The sequence below is a fragment of the Coregonus clupeaformis genome, chromosome 10 (genome assembly GCF_020615455.1).
Source record: "Coregonus clupeaformis isolate EN_2021a chromosome 10, ASM2061545v1, whole genome shotgun sequence".
Lineage (NCBI taxonomy): Eukaryota > Metazoa > Chordata > Actinopteri > Salmoniformes > Salmonidae > Coregonus > Coregonus clupeaformis.
In genome coordinates, this window is record NC_059201.1 from 51,695,630 (window position 1) to 51,718,191 (window position 22,562).

Here is a 22,562-nt window from a genome sequence, read left to right on the forward strand (position 1 = left end):
ACAATCTATCTATCCATTAAGTGAAATGTGATGTCAGAAGTGGGATGCTTGCTGTTTTATGGTAGGAATGTTGGATTGGTATGAATGGAGAACTGTTTGTTAACTGTAGATTTGTTTGTAGCAAAACATCCTCATTCAACAGGAATGGACATCTGGTTTGATTGATTTTCCGGCGAGCTAATGTCTGCACACTTCTGTTTGAATACACATCAGAAACCTTAGTCTGAAAGTTTGAAAATGATCACATTTTCTTGAAGAAAGAGGGCTTTTTGCAGACAAAATGGCAATGTATTTCCTTAGTTATAAGATTTTCCTTCGTGCTCTGAAATTAACTCAGCTCTTAATTATCATCGCTCAGTTGGAATCACCCATGCAAAAGTTCCAACAGATGCATTGTTATTGTTGCTCAGTAAAGCCATTTTCCATTAGTGAGGACTCCCACCCCACACACACGCTCACTCTGGGAGACAAATGTATGCCCAAAAGTGAGTTGACATTCATTATGCATTTCCTAAATCAAGAGCCTAATCAAAAAGCCTTTCACCCACTGATGCCTCAATTTGCTTACTAATGCTTTCTCTCGTTTATCTTACTTTCACACTCCACAACCCCAGTGTGTGTGTGTGTGTGTGTTTGTGTTTCTATGTGCCTGCGTGTGTTGTGTGCATTGTTGTGCGTGTTTGTTTTCTAGTGCCTGTGTGCAACTTCAAATCCATCTGCAGTGGGCTAAAAGAAGAGGATGAATTCTGTTGAACATTACTCCCCATGCTTCTACTTAAACTGCCATACTCCATAAACTGCCATTAATTTGTCTGCTTCCTCCTATTCAAGTCCACTTCGCCGACATTAATGCTATTCAAGTCCACTTAGCCGACATTAATGTATCGTGCCTAACATCCAATGGACCTCCTCTTTCTCCACAGCTAAAATAGATGATTTTCATGCCATCCTTAAATGGGTACAAAGTTTATAACTGTAAGTGCGTCGGATGCACATAGTGGATGAATGAGAATGGACGACATCGTCAACCATCATCATTAATGATCATTATCTGATTTAATCCACTTCTTCATAACACAAGCATTTTCTCCTCTCTAGCCAGTCTGTGCTGCTTGGTCTGTGTCCCTTAGCTCAATTAGCTCCCCTCTCTGACTCTGAATCTGCTGTGACTTTCTCCTGCTGAGCCATCCAGCCCTGCTATGGATGTCTAGAAACCCAGCAAAGGTGGAGTCGAGATGGGGCTGGGATACACAATATGAGACTTACTGTATGGCTGGGGTTTGGTGTTCGGCTTAGTTATTTAACCCTTATTTGACCAGGTATGTTAATAGGAACCCAGGGAAGGTGGGCAAGTTGAGGCTTGGGCTGGGATACACAGTATGAGACTTATGGATAGGGTTTGGTGTTAGGTTTCCTTTTTTGACAACAGTATGTTGGTGTCTAGGAACCCAGGGAAATCAGGGTCTGGGACATACAGTATGAGACTTACTGTATGGCTGGGGTTTTGTTATTTAACGCTTATTTGACCAGGTACAGTATGTTAAAGTCTAGGAACCCTGGGAAGGTGGGGGTGAGATGGGACTGGGTACACAGTATGAGACTTACAGATGGGGTTTGGACTGGCATGCTGGGTGTTAAGGGATCGTTATTTAACCCTTGTTTGACCAGCTATAACACGTTGATATCTAGTAGGAAGGTGAGATGGGGTCTCTGATACAGGTTTAGGCTGGTATATACCTTTTTAACAATTGTTTTACTTAACTATGTTGGACAGGTACAGTGTAATGTTTTGTAGACTAAGCTTGGGCTTGGTAACTATATGGGAGTCTTGGCTTTTGTCCGCCAGGTTGGGCCTGGGTTATGGGCCTTTAGACTGGGGTTGAAGCCAGCTGACTGGGGATGGGTTAGCTTAGCAAAGGGAGTTCAGTTTGGACTATCAAATTATAATGCCCCTCTCTGGTTGTTCTTGGACTACAGTCTGGGGTTTGGACATGGCTAGGCCCTGTTGGGACTCACTGATCCAGGCCCATAGTAGGTCCCAGCGAAGGCAGCTCTGGTGAGTGGAGGGCTCATCTGGGCAGAGCTTGTGTAATGACTTGTGTAATGACTTGGTGCTGCCTATCTTGGCCAGGACGCTCTTGAAAAAGAGATTTCAAATCTCAATGAGCCTTTCCTGGTTAAATAAAGGTTAAATAAATGAAATAAGAGCTTACCGTGGCCCGAGGGCAGAGGCTAATGTTTCAACTACACAGGGAGAGCTGCCTCAGAGTCTCTCTGTCAGAGATGGCATTAGAGGGTGTGTGTATGTGATGTTGGCGGGTGTGTGTGCGTGTGTGCATGTGCGCTTGTACAAGGAGCATCAAGCACTGCTCTACCCAAAAAAATCAAAGACACACTACAAAGGTTCATGAGAGGGAGATGGAAGAAACAAAGCATAAAACATTTAATATTTTTCCATATGAAGGAGTGGAAAATATGCTCTTCTATGTGTGTTGTATACGTGAGGTGAGAGTGGGCAAGGAGGAATATAGCATCAGAGCTTTGAAGAAAGTGATGTTCTATGCAGTTTGAAGCATTAAACCCGTTTCTCTTGATTTTCAAAAGGCACATGCCAAAGTGGATGTGGGGAAGAGGGCAAGAGGCTCAATCTATGAACTCTTGCTCTCTCTGTTGAAGTATAAATCCTATATTTTGTATGAGGATGGAGAAAGGGGGTCACAAATCACCAAGCTCTGTCCGAAAAAAGAGGAAAGTATCATAAATATATCATAAATTCTTTCTTATCCCCTTGGCCCAGGAGTTTCTTTCTCTCTATAAGGAGGATGGAGTTTGGCATGAACTCACACACTTGTCAGTTCAGGGTCAGGGAGCAGTGTATGGTGGTCAGAGTCTCGCACGCACGCACACAAACACACACTAACTAAGGCTGCAGTGCCCTTACCTCGACTTCTATCCACTGTGGCACATCCTTTGTGCATGGCTACACACACACACACACACACACACACACACACACACACACACACACAACACGCACACACTCTTGCATAATGTATAAGAACACACAGTACACCCAAAGTCCCGGTCAAGCCCAGGTGTGAAAGCACCCTGCTGCTGTTGTCATTTGGGTCTTGAGAGGAATCTGAGCCAGCAAAAACCATAACCCAATGCATTGACAACCTGTAACAAACGTATAAGTTGTTACGCAACAGCTTTTAATATGGATGAGGATGGGATTGTTATTGAAATGTTGTGAAGCGAGTCGCTGCCTTCGTCCTCTGTCAGGTACACAGAGGGAGAAAGATGAGTGGCAGACCAGAGAAGTACAGTACAGTACAAGGTGGAACCGCATCGCATGCCGCTACTTTGGCTTGTTGGCTTGGTACTCCTGAGCAGAAGATGCCCCTAAAGGCACAGATGATTTTAGCCATCTTATGCCACGATTTTGCCGTCCCAGACAAAATGTCCACGTTTTGGGCAAATTCTTAGAACGTAAACGATTGACGGACATCTTGGCTCGGTCAATGTGACAGGGTCTAGGTCTGCCGATGACGTACCACTATTTGCAGTCGTAGGCTCAGACAAAGTTCTGATAGTGTCAGATTTAGGCTTTATCGTGTAGTGTGGCTGGTGTTATGAGCCGATCCCAGTGACTGACCAATAGGAACACGGCCGGCACTGAGTATGCACGCAATAATACGATTGTTGTGAATAGTCAGATTAACATAATAGTTTGATCTAAACGTTTACATACTTTGCAACAAGAATAATTTCCCTAATAATCTTGTTTACATGACACATCTGAAATCAAACTACATGATGGGATTTTGATAAATGCACAAAATCGGCAATGAAAATTAACATTCTACCATGTTATTTTTCGGAAGCCTATTCGATTCGGAGTTCAGACATATAAAGTTTCTATGTCAAAACTATTTCTAAGATGCATACTTTCAGTTTTTCCAAACTCACTTGGGAGGCTTGCGCTGCTGGTGCTGGCACTTATATACTGTATGTCAAATACACTGATGCGGTTGACGTAGCCTCACAAGCCATTCACAGAATGTGACGGTAGAACTGAAGCAAATCGTACAATTTGGCCAGATTGATATCAAGATTTTACTTTGGTAAAATCCGACATACAGTGTGGGAAGGCCTTATGGACTGGTCTAGGATCAGATTATATAACTCAATGTTGTGTGACACTCTGGCTCTAGGACTTTTGTATGTGAGCTAGAGTGTATGTTGTTTTGTTGGGGATTTGGGTGTTTTTCTAGGTTGGTAGTTCTGTCGGGTGTATTTCTATGTTTGCAGGTCTGTGGGTTGTTTTTCTAGGTGGTTGTATGTTGTAGTCAATGACTCCCAATCGGAGGTAACGAGTGTCAGCTGTCGGCTCGTTATCTCTGATTGGGAGCCATATTTAAACTGTCAGTTTTCACCTTTGATTTGTGGGTTATTGTTCCAAGTTCAGTGTATTGTTACGTTAGGACTTCACTATCGTCTTTTGTTGTTTTTACGTGGTTGCTTTATAAATAAAGTCATCATGTTCACTCCACGCGCTGCGTATTGGTCCGCTCCTTCCGACGTTCGTGACAGAATAACCCACCATAAAGGAACCAAGCAGCGCGTCCAGGAACAAAGGGTCTGGACATGGAAGGAACTGGTGGAAGGTAAAGGGTCCTGGACTTGGGAGGAGATCCTAGATGGTATGGATCGCCGACCATGGAACGAGACGGTGGAGAGGCGACGGCGAGAGGAGCAACGGCATCAGCAGGGCCATCATCGTCGGAAGGACGAGAGGCAACCCCAAGAAATTTTTTGGGGGGGCACATGGCTTGGGCGATCGGAGCAGCAGGAGGCTGCCACAAGGCAGAGTCAGAGGGCTGCCAGGTTAAGGGGGCTGACGGAGGCAGAGAAGGGACGGATTCAGTGGGCTACCAGGTCAAGGGGGGCAACTGGGTAAAGCAGGGAAGGAAAGTGTTGAGGCACGGCGTGAGGTACTGGGGTGTGTAACCAGTTCGGTCCGGCCCGTTCCTAGTCCCGTGGTGCAGCCAGTAGTGTGTGTTCCCCGTGCGGTACGGCCTGTTCCGGTCCCTCGCACTAAGGATACGGTGCGCGTCGCCAGCCCAGCCCGGCCTGTTCCTACTCCTCGCACCAGGGATACGGTGCGCTTCGCCAACCCGGCCCGGCCTGTTCCGGCCACTCGCACCAGGGATACGGTGCGCGTCGCCAGCCCAGCCCGGCCTGTTCCTACTCCTCGCACCAGGGATACGGTGCGCCGCCAACCCGGCCCGGCCTGTTCCGGCCACTCGCACCAGGGATACGGTGCGCGTCGCCAGCCCAGCCCGGCCTGTTCCTACTCCACGCACCAGGGATACGGTGCGCTCGCCAACCCGGCCCGGCCTGTTCCGGCCACTCGCACCAGGGATACGGTGCGCGTCGCCAGCCCAGCCCGGCCTGTTCCTACTCCACGCACCAGGGATACGGTGCGCTCGCCAGCCCGGCCCGGCCTGTTCCGGCCACTCGCACCAGGGATACGGTGCGCGTCGCCAGCCCCGCCCGGCCTGTTCCTGCTCTCCGCACTAGGCGTTATGGGAGTCCCCAGGGTCCAGCATGCCCTGTTCCGGCTCCCCGCACTAGGCGTTATGGGAGTCCCCAGGGTCCAGCATGCCCTGTTCCGGCTCCCCGCACTAGGCGTTATGGGAGTCCCCAGGGTCCAGCATGCCCTGTTCCGGCTCCCCGCACTAGGCGTCATGTGCGTTCCCAGGGTCAAGCAAGCCCTGTTGCTTCTCTCCGCACTAGCCCTGAGATGCGTGTCCTCAGCCCGGTACCTCCTGTTCCGGCACCACGCACCAGGCCTACGATGCGCCTCAGACGGCCAGAGTCTGCCGTCTGCCCAACGGGGCCTGAACTGTCCGTCTGCCCAACGCCGTCTGAACTGTCCGTCTGCCCAACGCCGTCTGAACTGTCCATCTGCCCAACGCCGTCTGAACTGCCCGTCTGCCCAACGGGGCCTGAACTGTCCGTCTGCCCAACGCCGTCTGAACTGCCCGTCTGCCCAACGCCGCCAGAGCCTTCCGCCAGACAGGATCAGCCAGAGCCTTCCGCCAGACAGGATCAGCCAGAGCCTTCTGCCAGACAGGATCAGCCAGAGCCTTCTGCCAGACAGGATCAGCCAGAGCCTTCTGCCAGACAGGATCAGCCAGAGCCTTCTGCCAGACAGGATCAGCCAGAGCCTTCTGCCAGACAGGATCAGCCAGAGCCTTCTGCCAGACAGGATCAGCCAGAGCCTTCTGCCAGACAGGATCAGCCAGAGCCTTCTGCCAGACAGGATCAGCCAGAGCCTTCCGCCAGCCAGGATCCGCCAGAGCCGTCCAGCCAGGATCCGCCTGAGCCAGCCAGCCAGGATCTGCCCCTCAGTCCGGTGCTGCCCCTTAGTCAGGTGCTGTCCCTTAGTCCGGTACTGCCTACTAAGCAGTTTGTGACTGTGGTGGGGTGGGGATCACGACCGGGGCCAGAGCCACCACCGTGGACAGACGCCCACCCAGACCCTCCCCTAGAGCGTATGCTGGTGCGCCCGGAGTGCGCACCTTTAGGGGGGGGTACTGTGACACTCTGGCTCTAGGACTTTTGTATGTGAGCTAGAGTGTATGTTGTTTTGTTGGGGATTTGGGTGTTTTTCTAGGTTGGTAGTTCTGTCGGGTGTATTTCTATGTTTGCAGGTCTGTGGGTTGTTTTTCTAGGTGGTTGTATGTTGTAGTCAATGACTCCCAATCGGAGGTAACGAGTGTCAGCTGTCGGCTCGTTATCTCTGATTGGGAGCCATATTTAAACTGTCAGTTTTCACCTTTGATTTGTGGGTTATTGTTCCAAGTTCAGTGTATTGTTACGTTAGGACTTCACTATCGTCTTTTGTTGTTTTTACGTGGTTGCTTTATAAATAAAGTCATCATGTTCACTCCACGCGCTGCGTATTGGTCCGCTCCTTCCGACGTTCGTGACATGTTGGCTAAGAAGTCAGGTGTGTGTGTGTGTGTGTGTGTGTGTGTGTGTGTGTGTGTGTGTGTGTGTGTGTGTGTGTGTGTGTGTGTGTGTGTGTGTGTGTGTGTGTGTGTGTGTGTGTGTGTGTGTGTGTGTGTGTGTGTGTGTGTGTGTGTGTGTGTGTGTGTGTGTGTGTGTGTGTGTGTGTGCCTGCGTGCGTGCGTGCATGCGTATGTGCGTGTGTTATTCAGGGATTTGGCACAGCGTTTACCTAAGTTACATTAGTTATTCCCTTTACATTACTAAGCCTATAATTGTTCTCTTTTTCTTTGACAGGAAACTCCTTCCTATCGAGACCTTGGCTCCCGAAGAATGAGCTACCAATGTAAGTACCTGGGTTGAATGAATGGATGAATGGATGAACGAATGAATGGATGAATGTCCTGATTGAAGATCATAGGAACCCCGTCTCAAATGCAGATCAATAGAGTTCAAACACAGTCCAGTATCAACATGTTCTAATTATTGGAGCTTTCTTTGCTTTGGTCATCCTCGTCCCGAGTGGCGCAGCGGTCTAAGGCACTGCATTTCAGTGCTAGAGGCGTCACTACAGACCCTTTTTCAATTCCAGGCTGTATCACAATCCGGCCGTGATTGGGAGGCCCATAGGGCGGCGCACAATTGGCCCAGCGTCGTCCGGGTTTGGCCGGTGTAGGCCGTCATTGTAAATAAGAATTTGTTCTTAACTGACTTGCCTAGTTGAATAAAAAAAATTTAAAAATAAAAAAACAGGAGGGGAAAAGCAGAGTATTAAAAATGGATGATCCGGGCTGCTTTCAAGGAGCGGCATTGCTTTCAGTCCTAACCTTTCAGGCCTGTCTCCCTGTCCCTTGTAAGGAAGGGATGTGATGCCGGTGTTAAAGGAAAATCAATCCCCTGTGCTAAGCTGCGGGTTGGGTTCCTGGGTATTCTGAAGTTCCCCTGGAATTTCAGTCTGTGTCATCACAAGATTTCAATAAAGCCTCAAATGAAAAGATCAAGGTCTGTATTCATAAAGCGTCTCAGAGTAGGAGGGCTGATCTAGGATCAGGTCCTGTCTGTCCAATTCATTTAATTAATTATGATCTGAAAGTAATCCTAAACTAATCCTAGATCAGCTCTCCAGATGCTTTTATGAAAGTGCCCTGGTCTGAAAGTTGAAGTAATAATCAAATTAATGCTTCAGTGCCGGCTTATATCCAATCTCAGGACTGCTTCATATTTTGTCAGTTTGATGTGGCCCTCCTACTGTATGTGTGTGTGGTGCAAGGTTGCAAGACTGGGATGTGTATGTGGTCTGACGCAGCCTATGGTATTTTGTGGTGTGTATAGGTGTGTGTATAGGTGGAAGTGTGTGTGTGTAGGTTGTACAAATATTTAGTCTGGTTGGTGTCAGGGGACATAAGACCTCGGTCAAGTACCAATTATTTCAAATACTTCAGGACAACTGACCTTGATTTAGCTTGCCCAGTACAATGGAATCAATAGAATAGTCCCAAAAGTGCAAACGATGTCCACTTTGCATGCTGGCCAAGCTTAATCAAGCATACCTCAAGTATATAAGTGTTTGATATAATGTAAATGTATTTGACCCAGGTCTGATAAGGAATAATATACTCAGTTATCAAAAGACATACTGTCCAGTATCTCTACTAATGGCAGTAACTTACCACGATTTTTGACAGTAGCCTATACTATAGGATCATAATGTTACGATCACATAAACATTGAATCCATCTCCCCTCACCCCAGTATCAATTTCAGTCAGTCAGTGTGTCTTTCCGTTTATCTTGTCTGAGTCAGTCTTTCTATCTCTCTGTCCATTTGACCGTATGTCTGTTTGTCTGCCACAATCTATACAGTCTTTCTGTTACTTTGTGTGTGCCTGGTTTGTCTGTCTGTCTGTCTTTGTCCATCTTATGTACCCCTCCAACTTGAGGCCCTGTTCCAATGTTTTCAAATGCATCCTTCCTGGTTTCCTTCCATGAAGAGATCTAAAATGCTTAGATCACTGAACGCAAGGGTTCCACTGCGTTCGCCAATCCAGTCATTACTGATCCCTTGATTACTTCCATTGAGCGAGCAAGGATGGGTGGGTGGATGGATGGACGCATATTCATAGTAATTGAATGGGGCCTGAATCGGGGCGGCAGGTAGCTTAGTGGTTAAGAGCGTTGTGCCAGTAACCGAAAGGTCGCTGGTTCTAATCCCCGAGCCGACTAGGTGAAAAATCTGTCGTTGTGCCCTTGAACAAGGCACTTAACCCTAATTGCTCCTGTAAGTCGCTCTGGATAAGAGCGTCTGCTAAATGACTAAAATGTAAATGTAAAATGTATAAAAACAGCTCAGCCTGTACTCCCTCTGCGAATGAGGATGGAAGGAAGGAGGAGTAGAAAGAGAATGCTATGATTGATGTATTTGTCTGTCTCCACTGTTGCAACCGGGGAAGTAGGCAATTTCCTTGAATCAGAGCGCAGAACTTCTCTTTCTTCCCCTTTTAATCGCTCCAAATTCTCCTCCCTCTCTCTCTCTCCTTTTTTTCATTATGGTATCATTCTTTCCCTAAAAAACAACAAGAAGCAAACTGCCCTACATACAGACACTGAGTAACATTAAGATGTTTGATATACTCAGTATAAATGCATACAATGCTAACTAGCTCACACTGCAGGACATTTAGTGGAGAGAGTAGTATGCAGGAGGCAGTCGCAGGTTTAGAGCTACTGAATTTATTAAAGCACCATAGCTCAAAGCGGGACGAAACCCACAGTGCAAAATATAAAGTACTCAGGAAATAGTAGGTGAGAGTCCTCTCAGGAAAACAAGCAACATATATAATGACCGACAAAGACAAATGACAGAGGGAGTATACATACAGTGATAGAGTGGGGATTGGAACCAGGTGTGTGTAAGTCCGCGGTTGATGAGGGAAGGGCGTTTGCCAGCAGCAGGTTCGGCAGCAGCTAGAAGGCCGGTGACGCCGAATGCCTGAGCTGGACAGGAGGGGGAGCCAAAGCGAAGGCTGGTGTGACAGTACTCCCCCCGAGGCGCTGCTCCAGCAGCGGGGCACCGCCGACCTTTGGGACGATCCCGGAAACGCGGTGTGGGTCGGTCGGGACGACGCCTGTGGAAATCCCGGAAGAGAGAACGGTCCAGGACATCGCGTGCCAGAACCCAGCACCGCTCTTCGGGACCATACCCCTCCCGGTTGAGCAGGTACTGGAGAGACCCCCCACGACGCCTTGAGTCCAACAGGCTGCGGACGGAGTACGCCGGGGCTCCCTCGACGTCCAAGGGGGGGAGGTGCATTGTGGGTTCCAACACCAGCTAAGGGACCAGCTACCACTGACCTGAGGAGAGATACATGAAATGAGGGTGAGATGCGGTAATTGACGGGGAACTGTAATCTGTACGTCACCTCATTGATTCACCTCAGAACAGCCCCACAAACCACGGGCTCAGCTTCCAGCAGGGCAGGCGGCGGGGCAGGTCCTTCATAGAAAGCCAGACCCTGTCACCGGGGTGAAAGACCGGGGCCACACTGCGGTGATGATCGGCCTGCGCCTTCTGCCAGAGGACGACGCGATGGAGACGGGTGTGCGCTGTGTTCCATACCTCCTCGGCGCGCTGGAACCAATCGCTCACCTTAGGAGCCTCGATCTGACTCCGGTTCCAGGGCCGGCTGATAGCCTAGAACACACTGAAAGGGTGTGAGGTTAGTGGAGGAGTGACGGAGGGAGTTTTGTGCGTATTCTGCCCAAGGCAGAAATGCAGCCCACTCCCCCGGCCTGTCCTGACAGTAACTACGAAGGTACCTACCCAGTTCCTGATTTACCCTTTCCACCTGCCCATTTGATTGGGGACGGTACCCGGAGGTGAGGCTGACCGTGACCCCCAGTCGTTCCATGAAGGCCTTCCAGACACGGGAGGGGAACTGAGGACCACGGTCAGGCACGATGTCCTCCGGGATCCCGTAGTGCCAGAAGACGTGAGAGAAGAGAGTCTCCACGGTCTACATGGCCGTAGGGAGACCAGGCAGAGGAATCAAACGACAGGCTTTGGAAAACCGGTCCACAACGACCAGGACGGTGGTGTGCCCCTCAGAGGGGGGAAGTTCTGTGCAAAGTCCATGGAGAGATGGGACCATGGTCGTTGTGGAACCGGCAGCAGGTGGAGTTTGCCATAGGGGAGGTGTTTCAGTGTCTTGCTCTGTGCGCAGGTGGAGCAGGAAGAGACGTAAACCCGAACGTCCCGGGCCAAGGTGGGCCACCAGTACTTGGCGGAGAGACAGTCGATAGTACAGGCTATACCCGGGTGCCCCGACACAGGTGCTGTGTGTGCCCAGGCGAGGAGATCGTCCCTCATATCAGAGGGCACGTAGGTACGCCCTTCGGGACAGTGGGTAGGTGAGGGCTCCTGTCGCAGGGCTCGATGGATGTCCGCATCCACATTCCACATGACAAGAGCCACAATGCGGGACAGGGGAATAATGGGTGTCACTTCCTCCCGCCGATCCTCTGTGTCATGCACCCGGGACAACGCATCGGCCTTAAAGTTCTTAGATCCTGGCCGGTAGGAGAGGGTAAAGTCAAACCTGGTGAAGAATAGGGCACACCTGGCCTGACGCGGGTTCAGCCTCTTCGCTGCTCGAATGTACTCTAGGTTCCGGTGGTTAGTCCAGACGAGGAATGGGTGTTGAGCACCCTCCAGCCAGTGCCGTCAAGCCTTCAGCACCTTCTTGATGACCAACAACTCACGATCCCCCTCGTCGTAATTCATCTCCATGGGAGACAGCTTCCATGAGTAGAAGTCGCATTAATGGAGTTTAGGCGGCCATCCAGGCCATTGGGAGAGAACAGCCCCTACTCCAACCTCAGAGGTGTCCACCTCCACGATGAAGGGCAGAGACGGGTCAGGGTGAGCCAGAACCGGTGCGTTCGTAAACCGTTCCTTGAGCGCCCGAAAGGCTTCGTTGGCCTCCCCAGTCCAGCGCAGCTGTCGAGGACCTCCCTTCAGGAGGGAGGTGAGAGGGGCCACCACTTTGCTGAAACCCCTAATGAAGGACCTGAAATAGTTGGCAAAACCTAGGAAGCTCTGCACCGCCTTGATGTTGGAAGGAACAGGCCACGACCGTACTGCACTGACCCTCTGTTCTTCCATCTCCACTCCCGTGGTGGATACCCAATAGCCCAGGAAGGAGACCACCTGCTGGAAGAAAAGGCACTTCTCTGCCTTGGCGTACAGGTGATGCCCTATCAGCCTCTCCAAAACGGACCTGACATGAGAAATGTTGCTCGCGTGTAGTGGAGTACACCAAGATGTCGTCTATGTACACCACTACAGAGCGACTCAACATGTCTCTAAACACCTCATTAATGATGGATTGGAACACCGAGGGTGCTTTTGTCAGGCTGTAAGGCATTACCCTGTATTCGTAGTGCCCGGTGCTGGTGCTGAAGGCGGTCTTCCATTCATCCCCCTCTCTGATGCGTACCAGGTTGTGGGCACTGCGTTAATCCAATTTGGTAAAGTACGTTGCACCGTGCATCAGTTCGATCACAAACTGAATGTAACAGTAGCCTTGGGCCAGCACCTCCTGGATGTAGACCTCCATGGCTTTGGTCTCTGCATTTAAGAGAGGGAAATGGGAATCGTGGTCTGGATCACCAGTCCTGTTCCTAGGGGATGGTTGACTAAGGAATGGACTGGGATAGGGGGTTGTAAATGGACTAGTGGAATGCGTAATGATAAAGCACCTGAGTCCACTAGGGCAGGACAGTGGGGGACCAGGATAGTCCGGGAAGGTGACAGTGAGGAGGATGGGCTGGGTGGACAGAGAAGTTTCCTCGCCTGGTTCTCCAGGTGTTCCAGGGGTGGTCCATCTCCCCGCAGTAGGAGCTGAGACCCTGTTGACGTTCCTCTGGGGGAAGGTGCGTCGTGCCCACCTCCATGGGCTCAGTCTCGCTGGAGGTTCCTGGGAGAGACCCGAACCCCTGGGACGGGCACGCAGGAGATTATCCAGTTGGATGGCCATGGCAATGAGCTGGTCCAGCGTATGGTCCTCATCGTGACAGGCCAGCTCGGTCGGGCCTGTAGCCTGCTGCGGAAAACCGTCAACAGGGCCTGGTCATTCAAGCCAGTGGACGCAGCCACCGTCCGGAAAGTGTACTCAGACGCTGTCCTGGACCCTTGGCGCAGACGGAGGAAACGCTCACCCCCCCTCTTGGGCCTCTGTTTGATGGTTGAAAACGGCACGGGAGAGTTGGGTGAAGCGTTCATAGGACTGTACTTCTGGACCGTCCCTCTCCCAGACGCCGTGCGCCCACTCCAGAGCCCGGCCTGTCAGCACTGATATCACCAAGGCCACCTTGTCCCTCTCGGAGGCCGTCCCGGCATGACCCGCAAGGTGGAGGTCACACTGCAGGAGAAACCCCCTACAGTGAGCTGGGGTGCCGTCAAACCGCTCCGGGAGGGGCAGGTGGACGTTGCTGATCGGACCGGGTGATGTAGATGGTGGTGAGGTGGCTGGAACGACCGTGAGGAGCTGGGAAGGTGGAGGTGTAGCCTGTAGTTGGCGTACGGTCCGGATCACCTTGTCCATGGCAGTCCCGAGGTGCTCCAGGCGGAGAGGTGGGGATGTCCTGCTGCCTCCTGTTTTGTTGGGTCGGTCATTCTGTCACAAGTGTAGAGAGGAGTAGGCAGGAAGCAGTCGCAGGTTTAGAGCTACTGAATGTATTAAACCACCATAGCTCAAAGCGGGACGAAACCCACAGTGTAAAATATAAAGTACTAAAGAAATAGTAGGAGAGATTCCTCTCAGGAAAACAAGCAACATATACAATGACACATTTTACATACGCTCTTATCCAGAGAGACTTACAGTTTTTTTTTCATAATTGCCCCCCTTGGGAATCGAACCCACAACCCTGGCGTTGCAAGCGCCAAGCTCTACCAACTGAGCTACACGGGGCCCAAATGCCAGAAGGAGTATATATACAGTGGGGATTGGAATGATGGGGGGGTGTAATGATGACGAGACAAGTCTGGGGTTGATGAGTGAAGGGCGTTTGCCAGCAGCAGGTTCGGCAGCAGCTAGACGGCCGGCGACGCCGAACGCCTGAGCTGGACAGGAGGGGGAGCCAAAGCGAAGGCTGATGTGACACACCTAAACCAAACCTAAACCATAGTCTAGCTTAGCGTATTATCCTTAATGTCATCCTTATATGTGATAGTAACCCTGCATACATACACTAAGTGTACAAAGCATTATGAAAACCTGCTATTTCATAGACTGACCAGGTGAAAGCTATGATACCTTATTGATGTCACTTGTTAAATCCACTTCAATCAGTGTAGATGAATTGGAGGAGACAGGTTAAATAAGTATTTTTAAGCCTTGAGACAATTGAAACATGATTGTGTATGTGTGCCATTCAGAGGGTGAATGGGCAAGACAAAATATTTAAGTGCCTTTGAACGGGGTATGTTAGTAGGTGCCAGGCGCACCGGTTTGTGTCAAGAACTGCAATGATGCTGGGCTTTTCACGCTCAACAGTTTCCCATGTGAATAAAGAATGGTCCACCACCCAAAGGACATCCAACCAACTTGACACAACTGTGGAAAGCATTGGAGTCCAAATGGGCCAGCATCCCTGCGGAACGCTTTTGTCACCTTGTAGAGTCCATGCCTGACAAATTGAGACCGTTCTGAGGGGGGGCTCACTTGCTTGGCGGCAATTGCCGCCATTGCCATGGTGATGGCTCATCCCAGCTGAAATGTTGATAGGTTGGCAGATGCCCATTAGGGTGATATCACGTACTGACCAAGTTCTCTGTCACTACTGTCACACTGCCAACCCATTGAAATAGCCCAAACAGGAAATGCAGAACGTGACCTCCGACCCGTCTGTCAGAACAGGAAATTCCTGAGGAAGGTCAAGGGTATGTGACTAGGTCAGAATGGCCACCGTGACCCCTGGATGCTGTTGATTGGCTAAGCATTTTGAAATGGATTGTCGTTTTGGCTTATTGTGTGGATTGAATAGCCTAGATATGTTGTTTGTTTATTACATTTTAGTCCTTTAGCAGACGCTCTTATCCAGAGCGACTTACAGTTTTAGTGAGTGCATACATTTTTTATACTGGCCCCTCCGTGGGAATCAAACCCACAATCCTGGCATTGCAAGAGCCATGCTCTACCAACTGAGCTACAGGAGGCCAACTGAGCTACTTATTGAAAGCATATTATATTTTTTATTTATGTTTGTTTTTTTTTTGTAAAAAAAAAAAAGTAACTCATTTAGCAGACGCTCTTATCCAGAGCGACTTACAGGAGCAATTAGGGTTATGTGCCTTGCTCAAGGGAACATCAATAGATTTTTCACCTAGTCGGCTCGGGGATTAGAACCAGCGACCTTTCGGTTAGTGGCACAACGCTCTTAACCACTAAGCTACCTGGTATGAGATTCTGTGTGTAGCCTGTTGATCGAGAGAGAAACTGCTCTAGTGTGAGTGCTTAGTGTTTTGATTATGTGGATTGTTAGACAAGATGTAATGGAATGGTCTTAATGGAATCATGTGCACAGACGGGGTGTTATAGCATAGAGTAATGCTGCTTTATAATACAAGGGACGTTTTAGCCTTCTGCCTGGGTCTTTCTGCTGTGTGTGTGTGTGTGTGTGTGTGTGTGTGTGTGTGTGTGTGTGCGGCGCGCGTGCGTGCGTGCACGTGCGCGTGTGTTTGTGTGTGTGTGCGCGTGCGTGTGTCTCGCATCTGTGTATGTCTGTTTGTATTAGGGTTTCTTATCTGCCCTGGATCCAGAGAGAGCAGACCCAGCTGTAGCCTAGAACACTCAGCTCTACTGCTCTGCTCTGTGCGCATGGCACTCTGGGATAGCTGCCCATGTCTGTTTTATTCCCTGCGATATAAATGCCCACTGTGCAACACACACACACGCGCGCACGCATGCACACACACACACACACACACAATCATGAGAGGCTTAAAGTAGAGTAGTACAAGACAACCTCATAACGTTGCTCCAAATTGTTTACTGCAACATACATCAGGGTAGCCTCGTTTTCTAAAGGGAAGCTCTCTTGAAACAGGGTTCAAGAAATGTTCAAGAGTTCCAATCTGCCATTTATGACTTTACCCTCTTGAATCTGAGTGGACCGGTTCGGGGTGGTGGAGGTGTTATGATGATAGGGTGTTCCATCCTGTTGCTCTCACCTCTCCTATCCCTCTCAGATCTACCAAGGGAAGTCAACAAGGGCATATGGGCAGGAAGGGTGCATGATTTCAGAGTGGAACCCAGCCCTGGCATCTGCATGTTGTCACCGATGAAAGATACACAAACGTGAAATTGAATGGCTAAATCACCACTGAGCTAATAATCCATTTAAAGTAAAAGGTTTAGCTAAAGCCTCTGTTGTGGCTTATATCCTACAATATCTCTGAGATTCAGAATAGGAGCTACAGACAGTGTTAGTTAAATACCATTTCTTTATACCTATGCAAAATGTGCTTATGTATATATCAAATGACTATCCACCACCAATGTACTTATATTATACTACTTTCAAATGATCATTAGTTCCATTGCTGTAAATGTCTCTACCTTCCGTTAATAGACCCAAATGAAATCCGAGGAAATCCATTTTGCACGGCCACGCTAACTACTGAAAATAGATCATACCTCAGTGTCCGTGTTCGCATTTTAACTGGTGAAGCGGTGTTGCTGGTGAAGCAGTGTTTGTCTGTGTGTCGCTGTACAAGACTGTGTGTGTGTGTGTGTGTGTGTCTCGTGGTCTTCAGAGATTGGCTGAAATGAGTAGGACACCAAGACTGGTAATTTATAGATGTGAAAATAGGCCAGAGCCCAGAACTGACAGCATACAGCCAAGTGTAATTAGGACAAGGTTAGCGCAAGATACTGGTGCTTCATACATACACACACACTCATTTTGTGAAATACACAATCTCAGGAACACATACTGTACCAGTCAAAAGTTTGGACACACCTACTCATTCAAGGGTTTTTCTTTATTATTACTATTTTCTACATTGTGGAATAATAGTGAAGACATCAAAACTATGAAATAACACATATGGACTCATGTAGTAACCAAAAAAGTGTTAAACAAATCAAACTATATATTTTTTATATTCTTCAAAGTAGGCACACTTTGCCTTGATGACAGCTTTGCACACTCTTGGCATTGTCTCAACCAGCTTCACCTGGAATGATTTTCCAACAGTATTGAAGGGGTTCCCACATGCTGAGAACTTGTTGGCTGCTTTTCCTTCACTCTGCGGTCCAACTCATCCCAAACCATCTGCCGGGGTGGCAGGTAGCTTAGTGGTTAAGAGCGTTATGCCAGTAACCGAAAGGTCGCTGGTTCTAATCCCCAAGCTGACTAGGTGAAAAATCTGTCGATGTGCCTTTGAGCAAGGCACTTAAACCTAATTGCTCCTGTAAGTCACTCTGGATAAGAGTGTCTGCTAAATGACCAAAATGTAAATTGGGTTGAGGTTGGGTGATTGTGGAGGCCAGGTCATCTGATGCAGCACTCCATCACTCTCCTTCTTGGTCAAATAGCCCTTACACAGCCTGGAGGTGTGTTGGGTCATTGTCCTGTTGAAAAACAAATGATAGTCTCACTAAGCCCAAACCAGATGGGATGGCGTATCGCTGCAGAATGCTGTAGTAGCCATGCTGGTTAAGTGTGCCTTGAATTCTAAATAAATCACTGACAGTGTCACCAGCAAAGCACCCCCACACACCATCATACCTCCTCCTCCATGCTTCACGGTGCGGAGATCATCCGTTCACCAACTCTGCGTCTCACAAAGACACGGCGGTTGGAAACAAAAATTTCAAATTTGGACTCATCAGACAAAAGGACAGATTTCCACCGGTCGAATGTCCATTGCTCGTGTTTCTTGGCCAAAGCAAGTCTCATTTTCTTATTGGTGTCCTTTAGTAGCGGTTTCTTTGCAGCAATACAACCATGAAGGCTTGATTCACGCAGTCTCCTCTAAAGAGTTGATGTTGAGATGTGTCTGTTACTTGAACTCTGTGAAGCATTTATTTGGGCTGCAATTTTTGAGGCTGGTAACTCTTATAAAATTATCCTCTGCATTTGAGGTAACTCTGGGTCATCATTTCCTGTGGCGGTCCTCATGAGAGCCAGTTTCATCATAGCGCATGATGGTATTTGCGACTGCACTTTCAAAGTTCTTGAAATGTTCCGTATTGACAGACCTTCATGTCTTAAAGTAATGATGGACTGTCGTTTCTCTTTGCTTATTTGAGCTGTTCTTGGTCTTTTACCAAATAGGGCTATATTCTGTATAGCACCCCTACCTTGTCACAACACAACTGATTGGCTCAAACGCATTAAGAAGGAAAGAAATTCCATAAATTCACTTTTAACAATGCACACCTATTAATTGAAATGCATTCTAGATTACTACCTCATGAAGCTGGTTGAGAGAATGCCAAGAGTGTGCAAAGCTGTCATCAAGGCAAAGGGTGGCTACTTTAAAGAATCTCAAATATAAAATATATTTTGATTTGTTTAACACTTTTTTGGTTACTACATGATTCCATAATTGTTATTTCGTAATTTTGATGTCTTCACTATTATTCTACAATGTAGAAAATAGTCAAAATAAAGAAAAACCCTGGAATAAGTAGGTGTGTCCAAACAGTGGTTATCCTATTTTGTTGCCTTACAACCTGGAATTAAAATGGATTTTTGGGGGGTTCGTGTCATTTGATTTACACAACATGCCTACCACTTTGAAGATGCAAAATATGTTTTATTGTGAAACAAAAAAGAAATAAGACAAAAAAAAAACATCCCCAAGTCAATACTTTGTAGAGCCACCTTTTGCAGCAATTACAGCTGCAAGTCTCTTGGGGTATGTCTCTATAAGCTTGGCACATCTAGCCACTGGGATTTTTGCCCATTCTTCAAGGAAAAACAGCTCCAGCTCCTTCAAGTTGGATGGGTTCCGCTGGTGTACAACAATCTTTAAGTCATACCACAGATTCTCAATTGAATTGAGGTCTGGGCATTGACTAGGCCATTCCAAGACATTTACATGTGTCCCCTTAAACCACTCAAGTGTTGCTTTAGCACTATGCTTAGGGTCATTAGGAAGGTTAACCTCTGCCCCAGTCTCAAATCTCTGGAAGACTGAAACAGGTTTCCCTCAAGAATTTCCCTGTATTTAGCACCATCCATCATTCCTTCAATTCTGACCAGTTTCCCAGTCCCTGCCGATGGAAAAACATCCCCACAGAATGATGCTGCCACCACCATGCTTCACTGTGGGGATGGTGTTCTCGGGGTGATGAGAGGTGTTGGGTTTGCGCCAGACATAGCGTTTTCCTTCATGGCAAAAAGCTCAATTTTAGTCTCATCTGACCAGAGTACCTTCTTCCATATGTTTGATGAGTCTCCCACATGCCTTTTGGTGAATGCCAAACGTGTTCGCTTTTTTTTTTTAAGCAATGGCTTTTTCTGGCCACTCTTCCGTAAAGCCCAATTCTGTGGAGCGTACTGCTTAAAGTGGTCCTATGGACAGATACTCCAATCCCCGCTGTGGAGCTGTGCAGCTCCTTCAGGGTTATCTTTGGTCTATTTGTTGCCTCTCTGATTAATGCCCTCCTTGCCTGGTCCGTGAGTTTTGGTGGGCGGCCCTCTCTTGGCAGGTTTGTTGTGGTGCCATATTCTTTCAATTTTTTAATAATGGATTTAATGGTGCTCCGTGGAATGTTCAAAGTTTCAGATATTTTTTTAATAACCCAACCATGATCTGTACTTCTCCACAACTTTGTCCCTGACCTGTTTGGAGAGCTCCTTGGTCTTTATGGTGCCACTTGCTTAGTGGTGCCCCTTGCTTAGTGGTGTTGCAAACTCTGGGGCCTTTCAGAACAGGTATATATATACTGAGATCATGTGACAGATCATGTGACACTTAGATTGCACACAGGTGGACTTTATTTAACTAATTATGTGACTTCTGAAGGTAATTGGTTGCACCAGATCTTATTTAGGGGCTTCATAGCAAAGGGGGTGAATACATATGCACGCACCACTTTCCTGTTATTTATTTTTTTGCATTTTTTGAAACAAGTAATTTTTTTCATTTCACTTCACCAATTTGGACTATTTTGTGTATGTCCATTACATGAAATCCAAATAAAAATCAATTTAAATTACAGGTTATAATGCAACAAAATAGGAAAAACGCCAAGGGGGATGAATACTTTTGCAAGGCACAGTACACTACATATTTTTCTCTTATTTTATTTATCCTTCTTTCTTCCTCGTCATTGATTTCTCCCAGCATCCAGCTCTCTTGTTCTCTATGTATTCCTCTTCCCTCTCTTCCTTTCTCTCTCACCGTATCTCTTCATCTCTTCCTCCATATCTTCCTCCCTCTCTCCCTTTCTCTCTCAACCCCTCTATCATTTTACATCACATTTTCACATTTAGCATTTCCCTTTAGATCGTTTTCATTCAACACAGCACCTCTCGTTTACTCCTCCCTCCCCCTCTCTCCCTCCTCCCTCCCTTCTCTCTCCCTTCCTCCTCCTTCTCCTCTCTCTCTCTCCTTCCTCCCTCTCTCTCTCGTTCTCCATCCCTCTCTCTTCTACAAACACACACACACAGCCCCCCTCTCACACCCCTGTCCTCTAAGCCAGTGGAGCAGATGGGGGCTCAAGGCTCCATGACTGAAATATGTTCTGACAAAAGTGCACATCGTCCACACAGCGCTTCTCAAACGTGGCTATACCTTCCCCGCTGTGGGGGAACCCGCGCTCAGGCCCCCATGCAGTCTGGATCTGGCAACCCGGAGGTTACCAGTTTGCTATTGGCTTTAGATGGCCAGCTTGGCTCAGGGTTTGGGTTTGGGATTTACCTGTTTGGGGACATACAACGAGTGTACAAAACATCAGGAACACCTTCCTAATATTGAGTTGCACCCCCTTTTGCCCTCAGAACAGCCTCAATTCATTGGGGCATTGACTCTGCAAGGTGTTGAAATCGTTCCACAGGGATTCTGGCCCATGTTTACGCAAATGCTTCCCACAGTTGTGTCAAGTTGGCTGGATGTCCTTTGAATGGGGCACCATTCTTGATACACACGGGAAACTGTTAAGCGTGAAAATCCAGCAGCGTTGCAGTTCTTGACACATTCAAACCGGTGCACCTGGCACCTACTACCAGACCCCGTTCAAAGGCACTTAAATATTTTTTCTTGCCCATTCACCCTCTGAATGACACACATACACAATCCATGTCTCCCTTGTCTCAAGGCTTAAAAATCATTATTTAACCTGTCTCCTACCCTTCATCTACACTGATTGAATTGGATTTAACAAGTGACATCAATAAGGGATCATATCTTTCACCTGGATTCACCTGGTCAGTCTATGTCATGGAAAGAGCAGGTGCATTAATGTTCCTAATGTTTGTACACTCAGTGTATGTTTGACCCTGTAAAACAACACATTTCACTGCACCTATCGGTGTATGTGACAATATAAATATACACTACCATTCAAAAGTTTGGGGTCACTTAGAAATGTCCTTGTTTTAGAATGAAAAGCAATTTTTTGGTCCATTAAAATAACATAAAATTGATCAGAAATACAGTGTAGACATTGTTAATGTTGTAAATGGCTATTGGAGCTGGAAACAGCTGATTTTTAATGGAATATCTACATAGGCGTACAGAGGCCCATTATCAGCAACCATCAGTCCTGTGTTCCAATGGCACGTTTTTTTTGTTAATCCAAGTTTATCATTTTAAAAGGCTAATTGAACATTAGAAAACCCTTTTGCAATTATGTTAGCACAGCTGAAAACTGTTGTGCTGATTAAAGAAGCAATAAAACTGGCATTCTTGAGACTAGTTGAGTAACTGGAGCATCAGCAATTGTGGGTTCGATTACAGGCTCAAAATGGCCAGAAACAAATAACTTTCTTCTGAAACTCATCAGTCTATTCTTGTTCAGAGAAATTAAGGCTATTCCATGCGAGAAATTGCCAAGAAACTGAAGATCTCGTACAACGCTGTGTACTACTCCCTTCACAGAACAGCACAAACTGGCTCTAACCAGAATAGAAATAGGAGTGGGAGGCCCTGGTGCACAACTGAGCAAGAGGACAAATACATTAGAGTGTCTAGTTTGAGAAACAGATGCCTAACAGGTCCTCAACTGGCAGGTTCATTAAATAGTACCCGCAAAACCCCAGTCTCAACGTCAACAGTGAAGAGGAGACTCCGGGATGTTGACCTTCTAGGCAGAGTTGCAAAGAAAAAGCCATATCTCAGACTGGCCAATAAAAAGAAAATATTATGATGGGCAAAAGAACACAGACACCGGACAGAGGAAGATTGGAAAAAAGTGTTATGGACAGACGAATCGAAGTTTGAGGTGTTCGGATCACAAAGAAGAACATTTGTGAGACGCAGACCAAATGAAAAGATGCTGTAGGAGTGCTTGATGCCATCTGCCA

General features: G+C 47.7%; 1 protein-coding gene across 2 annotated transcripts in view; it reads left to right on the top strand.

The window, feature by feature from the left end:
• The window catches only part of LOC121575531 (disks large-associated protein 4-like), a 250,935-nt gene that overhangs the window by 152,038 nt on the left and 76,335 nt on the right, over positions 1–22,562 (top strand). For both annotated transcript variants that reach the window (XM_041888691.2, XM_041888692.2), the window contains exon 3: positions 7,318–7,366. The gene's annotated coding sequence lies outside the window, so the exon portion shown is untranslated. The remainder of the gene's footprint in view (positions 1–7,317; positions 7,367–22,562) is intronic.